General features: G+C 31.7%; 1 protein-coding gene across 2 annotated transcripts in view; it reads left to right on the plus strand.

Annotated features, from left to right (window-relative positions):
- Positions 1–7,500, plus strand: part of Rsph3 (Radial spoke head protein 3) — a 51,587-nt gene that overhangs the window by 17,055 nt on the left and 27,032 nt on the right. The gene's annotated exons all lie outside the window — the stretch shown is intronic.

Consider the following 7,500-nt stretch of genomic DNA (forward strand, 5'->3'; position numbering starts at 1 on the left):
GTTTGAAGGGTAGAATATTTCCAGGTTTGTTATTGAATATACATTTGAGATATATTTATTTACTTATTTATATATTTTTTATGTTTATATATTTATTTAGATTGGGTATACAATATAAAAAAGTATAAATCTATGGAATTTACGGAGTAAATCACATATCAAAATGTAAATTATGAATACAGAAGGAAAAAGGTTATTTATGTTTATATATTTATTTAGATTGGATAAACGATATAAAAAGAGTATAAATCTATGGGAATTTACGGGGGAAATCCCATATCAAAATATATATTATGAATACAGAAGGAAAAAGGTTGATTTAGTAGTTTACATTATAACATCATCATCATCATCTCCTATGCCTATTGACGCAAAGGGCCTCGGTTAGATTTCACCAGTCGTCTCTCTCTCTCTCTCTCTCTCTCTCTCTCTCTCTCTCTCTCTCTCTCTCTCTCTCTCTCTCTCTCTCTCTCTCTCTTGAGATTTTAATTCAATGCTTCTCCATTCATCATCTGCTACTTCGCGCTTCATATTCCTCAGCCATGTAGGCCTGGATCATCCTACTCTGCTAGTGCCTTGTGGAGCCCAGCTGAACGTTTGGTGAACTAATCTCTCTTGTGGAGTGCGATAGATGACATTATAAGATAGGGAATGTTAAAGTACAGTATAGCATTTAAATAGAAGAACGTAAATTATAGAATAAATATGGGTTGACGAAAAAGTATAAAAATAAGAGTAGAAGAATAGAAATTGTGGGTCTACAGTACTGAATATAGATAGGGAATGTGAAATATAATATAAAGATTAAGGAATTTACAATATAGAATAGAAATTATGGAATTTAAACTGTAGATTAAAGTTTAGGGATTGTACAATACAGAATAAAGATTAGAGAATGTACAATATAGAAAAATTATTAAGAATGTACAATATATATAATAAAGATTATGTAATGTACTATATATAATAAAAATTAAGAATGTACAATATATAATAAAGATTATGTAATGTACAATGTATAATAAAAGATTAGGAATTTACAATTATTATAATAAAGATTATGTAATGCACAATATAAAAGAAATATTAGTGAATGACACTATAGAATGAAGATTAATAAATGTACAGTTTTGTATAAAAATTATTGAATGTACATTATAGAACAGAGGCCGGAAAATATACATATATAATAGATTGGAATTATAAGTTAAAGAATATATAGAAAGAATTAATTAAAAGATAGTGATTGAGATTATACATTGTAGAATATAATGAAAAACATCCATTATAGAATAGAGAGGAGAATATTCATTATGAGATATGTATTAGGAACTTAGGAATAGACATTAGTTTATATATCGAGAAATTAGCATATCAGAAAATCAGAGAAATGCCTCATTGTACTGATTGGTAATACGCAATATTGATTATTATTATTATTATTATTACTACTTGCTAAGCTACAACCCTAGTTGGAAAAGCAGGATGCTATAAGCCCAAGGGCTCCAACAGGGAAAATAGGGAACAAGGAAAAATAAAATATTTTAAGAAGAGCAACAATATTAAAATAAATATCACTTTATAAACTATAAAAACTTTAACAAAACAAGAGGAAGAGAAATAAGATATAAGATAGAACAGAGTGCCCTAGTGTACTCTCAAGCAAGAGAACTCTAACCCAAGATAGCGAAAGACCATGGTACAGAAGCTATGGCACTACCCAAGATTAGAGAACAATGGTTTGATTTGGGAGTGTCCTCCTAGAAGAGATGCTTACCATAGCTAAAGAGTCTCTTCTACCCTTACCAAGAGGAAAGTGGCCACTGAACCATTACAGTGCAGTAGTTAACCCCTTGGCTAAAGAAGAATTGTTTGGTAATCTCAGTGTTGTCAGGTGTGTGAGGACAGAGGAGAATGTGTAAAGAATAGACCAGACTATTCGGTGTGTGAGTGTGTAGGCAAAGGGAAAATTAACCGTAACCAGAGAGAAGGATCTAACGTAGTATTATCTGGCCAGTCAAAAGACCCTGTAACTCTTTAGTGGTGGTATCTCCACGGATGGCTGCTGCCCTGTCCAACCTGCTACCTTGTTGCGAAGAAAGGTCTATTTCGAGAGAATAAAAGTTTGAAATCACTCTGTTGGATCTTTATAAATCTCAAGTGTCTTTAACCTTTCAAACGATGTTATTTTCAAATGTGTCCCCCTTTCGAGCTTCGGCCAAGACGATGTCCTTGCGCTTATATATTCCAAAGGTCTCCCATCTTTTTTTTCGCTCGCTATTTTCAGGAAGTCGTTTCTAAGTTGCTAGTTTGTCTTTTTCTGTCTCCTCGTAGGTTTGGGTCAGAGAGGCAATGAAAGTTTGATGCCGGATTTTTAGAGGTAGACTTTCCCACCGTTGACCTTGGCTTACATTTTTTTCGATAAAAATATCGGACAAATATGGTAACACGAGGATTTCTTTTATATAAAAGTCTGTATTTCATCGTTTAGAAAGCCTTCATACAGATAAATACTTTTTAAGTAGATTATAATGTAATTATCATTAAGAAAATTGTATAGCTCTTTGCATATCTTAAAAATCATAATTGAAAGATAATGCATAAATGTATGTATTATTGAAAGACATACTATAAATTAATTATAACTTAAGAAATGTTGATTGGATTACTAATATTCAATTCTTCAACATTTGTATGAAATGCATATTTACCCCTCAGCATTTAAATCCAGGAGAATGTTATTAACAATCAAAGCACATCGTGTTTTATAGATTTTTGTGAGTGAGACAGGTTCTCAAGGGAAGACCGGAAAGCTGTACAAAAAAAACGTGCGCTTTAGTTCTCTGTCAGAGCCATCTATTAACAACGAGCCCAACTAAAATGCACCACAAACTACGAACGTAATACAACTATTTATGAAATTTAAGACCTGTGGGTACTGTTTTTCTACAAAATATGAATTTTTAAATTCTTATAGTATTTGTCATTATTTATTAGTGGTGATAAACGTAATTGATATTAATCGTCCTTTTTTTCTCAAGTCCTTATTTGAACATAAGACTAGACTAATCAGCGCCATCTGTTGCCAAAGTGCCAAGGGGATAAATGCTCACGGAGATTCATGTTACTTTCTGGTCTTCCATTTACTATCTTTAATCCATAAGAAATATTATGCTTTCATGATAAACCGGGTGTATTCACTTAGACTTCCCACATGGATTTCCTGTAATCAAGAATCCGGAAAATATCCGGATTTAACCTCCCTATATCAAACGTGCAAAATATTTTTTTTAGTCAACGAAGATATATATTATTGACCATCTTATTCAGTAACTTAGAAACCCGATAACGTATTCAAAACTATTGTACACGACCTGTCAAAAATGATGGCTAGATATTTAGATAAGCACGCACAGATTCAACTCTTCCCCCCCCCCTCTCCCTCTCTTAACTACCACACGGCAGTTTTGATAATTTGAGGGAGATTGTCATTTCCGAGTGGTTATCGCTCAGTGTGTTATGATATATATATATATATATATATATATATATATATATATATATATATATATATATATATATATATATATATATATATATATATATATATAGTCACGTGCTCTATTATTTAAGGGAGATTTTTTTAATCATTTGATGAAGCGAATTATATTCACATTATAATTTAGTAGTTATTTATTATTTCTGAATAACAGGAAGCTTAATATGATATATCACCCAAATATCCCATGACATTTAATGTTTTAAATAAGAAAAGAAAAAAACAATTAGCCACCCGTTGCAATACTACCGCTTGAGAGTCATGGGGTCTTTTGACTGGCAAGACAGTACTACATTGGAGCCTTCACTCTGGTTACGGTTCATTTTCCCTTTGCCTACACACGCACACCGAATAGTATGTCCTATTCTTTACATATTCTCCCCTGTCCTCTTACACCTGATATCACTGAAATTACCAAACAATTATTCTTCACCCAAGGGTTTAACTACTGCACTGTAATTGTTCAGTGGCCACTTTCCTCTTGGTAAGGGTAGAGGAGACTCTTTAGCTATGGTAAGCAGATATAGGAGAACGACATTCCAAAATCAAACCATTGTTCTCTAGTCTTGGTTAGTGCCATAGCCTCTGTACCACGGTCTTCCACTGTCTGGGGTTAGAGTTCTCTTGCTTATTTCTCTTCTTTTTTTTGTTAAAGTTTTCATAGTTTATATAGGAGAGGTTTATTTTAATGTTACTGTTCTTAAAATATTTTATTTTTCCTTGTTTCCTGTTGGAGCCCTTGGGCTTATATCTGCTTTTACAACTAGGGTTGTAGCTTAGCTAGTAATAATAATAATAATAATAATGAATGATATAAGTTCTTTGGTGCTTTTAGTTAAATCAGTAAGTTACGAATATATCTTATTCGCTTTCTCGTCCGAGTAATAGAAATACAACTCCAATTACATGATTCAGTTATATATTCATCGATTTCAGTCTGTTCTCACGGTTATGTTTCTCTAATTTTGGTTCCCGTGCGAACAGAAACAGAAAACAGAAAAACTTATCTATTGAATTCTCTTATTTTACATCAGTCCTATTTCAGGAGAGAAACTAATTCTCTTCTTGCAGTTTTATCTCTGGTGTGCAAAATCGGTAATTAACATTTAGTTTAGTCAGTTAAAGTTTCATTCAATTATATAAAACTTCATATTATTTTCTCTTGAGTGTACAAAATGTTTCTTCGATTTTTAGCTTCGTAGGTGAATTATCATAAGAAATTTTATTTTAATCTATTTTAGTTTTTTATTTTATTTTGTGCAATTTTTTTTTAGTGGTATAAATTGCAAATTTGAACTCGAAAATGCTGTATACAATCCTTGTGTATATTTTCAAAATTAAACCATTATTCTCGCTTGTTATTTTGAAGTTTTTATAGTTTATATATGAAATATTTATTTTAATGTTGCTATTGTTCTTAAACTTCTCTTGTAGTGTATTACCTGATTTCCTTTTATCACTGGGCTATTTTCACTATTGGGGCGCTTGGGATTATAGTATCCTGATTTTCCAAGTAGGGTTGTAGCATAGCTAGTAATAATAATGATAATAATAATAATAATGATAATACCCAATGCACCGTAAAGATATAAACTTTGAAAATAGATCTCATCTTTTTCAATTTTCGCTGACCTTGCAATTTAAAAACGGATTCCTGTTTCAAAAGTGACACGAGTCAGCTATTTTGAATATGCTACCTCTCCTAAACTCAAACTTTGGGTTAAATTCCAGTAAGATATTCATTTCAGTTTGAATTATAGTTTATCACAAGTAGTGATATTTGATTTGATTTTATTTTATTTTATCTATAGCAAATTCATCCTCTTTTTTGAAGCTGCTTGTAATATTTGTATTAATAATCGTCTCTGTAAGAGTTCCATGATCAAGACAAATGAGAGACGGTACATAAGAGTTGGCTGAGCAATTCACTTCATGATCGGAATATGCTGAAGAAATAACCTTGACATTTTGAGACATTTCATGGCCTTGGGATAGGACCAAGGATAGCAAAATGTACAGCATTTCTTTTTCTGGATAAAGATATTTTGAGTTTGAGACACTTCATGGCCTTGGGATTAGAGAATAAAATGTACAGCATATCTTTTTCTGGATAAAATGTACAGCATTTCTTTTTCTGGATAAAGACATTTTGAGTTTGAGACATTTCATGGCCTTGGCATTGGACCAAGTTGAACAAAATGTACAGCATTTCTTTTTCTGGATAAAGACATTTTGAGACATTTCATGGCCTTGGGATTGGACCAAGGATAGCAAAATGTACAGCATTTCTTTTTCTGGATAAAGTGTACAGCATTTCTTTTTCTGGATAAAGTGTACAGCATTTCTTTTTCTGGATAAAGACATTTTGAGACATTTCATTGCCTTGGGATTAGAGAATAAAATGTACAACATTTCTTTTACTTGATAAAATGTACAGCATTTCTTTTACTGGATAAAATGTACAGCATTTCTTTTACTGGATAAAATGTACAGCATTTCTTTTACTGGATAAAATGTACAGCATTTCTTTTACTGGATAAAATGTACAGCATTTCTTTTACTGGATAAAATGTACAGCTATCTTTTACTGGATTACTGAAGAGAAAGATAAGATGATAGTTTTAACCCACCTTTTTGTGGCTCTAAAAAAAGCTAACCTTGCTGTTTGGTAGATCCACGAGTGAGGAACTCGAAGAGAATTATAATTTCAATCGAATAATGCTTTAAAGAAAATATAATTTCACCAAAACATTTTAATAAATCACTTGCCTTTTTTTATTGACATTGGATTTTATATCGTAAATTATACCCTTTTTAAAGCATTGACTAAAATTAAGCTTTGATTCATGAACTCCCTCACTCACTCGCCCACCAATATTGAGAAAAAAATTGAATTAATTTATCGTTAATATCTCGGCCAATAATACAATACCATTGACCAAGTCTATATTTGGAGTCTATATTTGTCACGTGCCGTGTGATTCTCTCTCTCTCTCTCTCTCTCTCTCTCTCTCTCTCTCTCTCTCTCTCTCTCTCTCTATATATATATATATATATATATATATATATATATATATATATATTTTTATATATATATATATATATATATATATATATATATATATATATATATATATATATATATATATATATTTATTATATATATATACAGTATATATATATATATATGTATATATATATGTATATATATACAGTATATATATATATATATATATATATATATATATATATATATATATATATATATATATATATGTTTTTCCAGTCACGCCCAACTCTCCTCGTCCTTCGGGAAAGGGGGAGAGGGAGTAGTTATACCCTGATGAGAGGAGTGTGTTTATGTGCATATCTATCTGAATATTTTTCCGTCATACTTTACGGGTCACGTTCACTATTGTATTTAAATATATATATATATATATATATATATATATATATATATATATATATATATATATATATATACATAGATGTATGTATGTATGTATTTATCTATGTAAGTAAGGGACAGTGACATTGCCCTATCAAGCAGGACAATGCCCTAGAGACTGACTATATATACATATGATCAGCGCCCAAGCCCCCTCTCCACCCAAGCTAGGACCAAGGAAGGTCAGGCAGTGGCCGCTGATGACTCAGCATATAGAGCTATAGACTCCCCCCTCCTTAGCTCACATTATGGTGAGGTTGTAGCAACCAAAGAAACTAACGAGTTTGAGAGGGACTCGAACCCCAGTTTGGTGTTCACCAGTCAGGGACGTTACCACATAGGCCACTATAACCCTAAATGGTTCTGTATATTGAAAAGTGGGGTAATTATCACTAAGCTTTTAACATACTGTAGGTATTTTGTACACGTCAAGTACAAGAAAGCTATTGTTCATTGTCCCGCTAAAGCGCACAGTATAATGTGGCTAATT

The sequence above is a fragment of the Palaemon carinicauda genome, chromosome 21 (genome assembly GCF_036898095.1).
Source record: "Palaemon carinicauda isolate YSFRI2023 chromosome 21, ASM3689809v2, whole genome shotgun sequence".
In the NCBI taxonomy this organism is placed as follows: domain Eukaryota; kingdom Metazoa; phylum Arthropoda; class Malacostraca; order Decapoda; family Palaemonidae; genus Palaemon; species Palaemon carinicauda.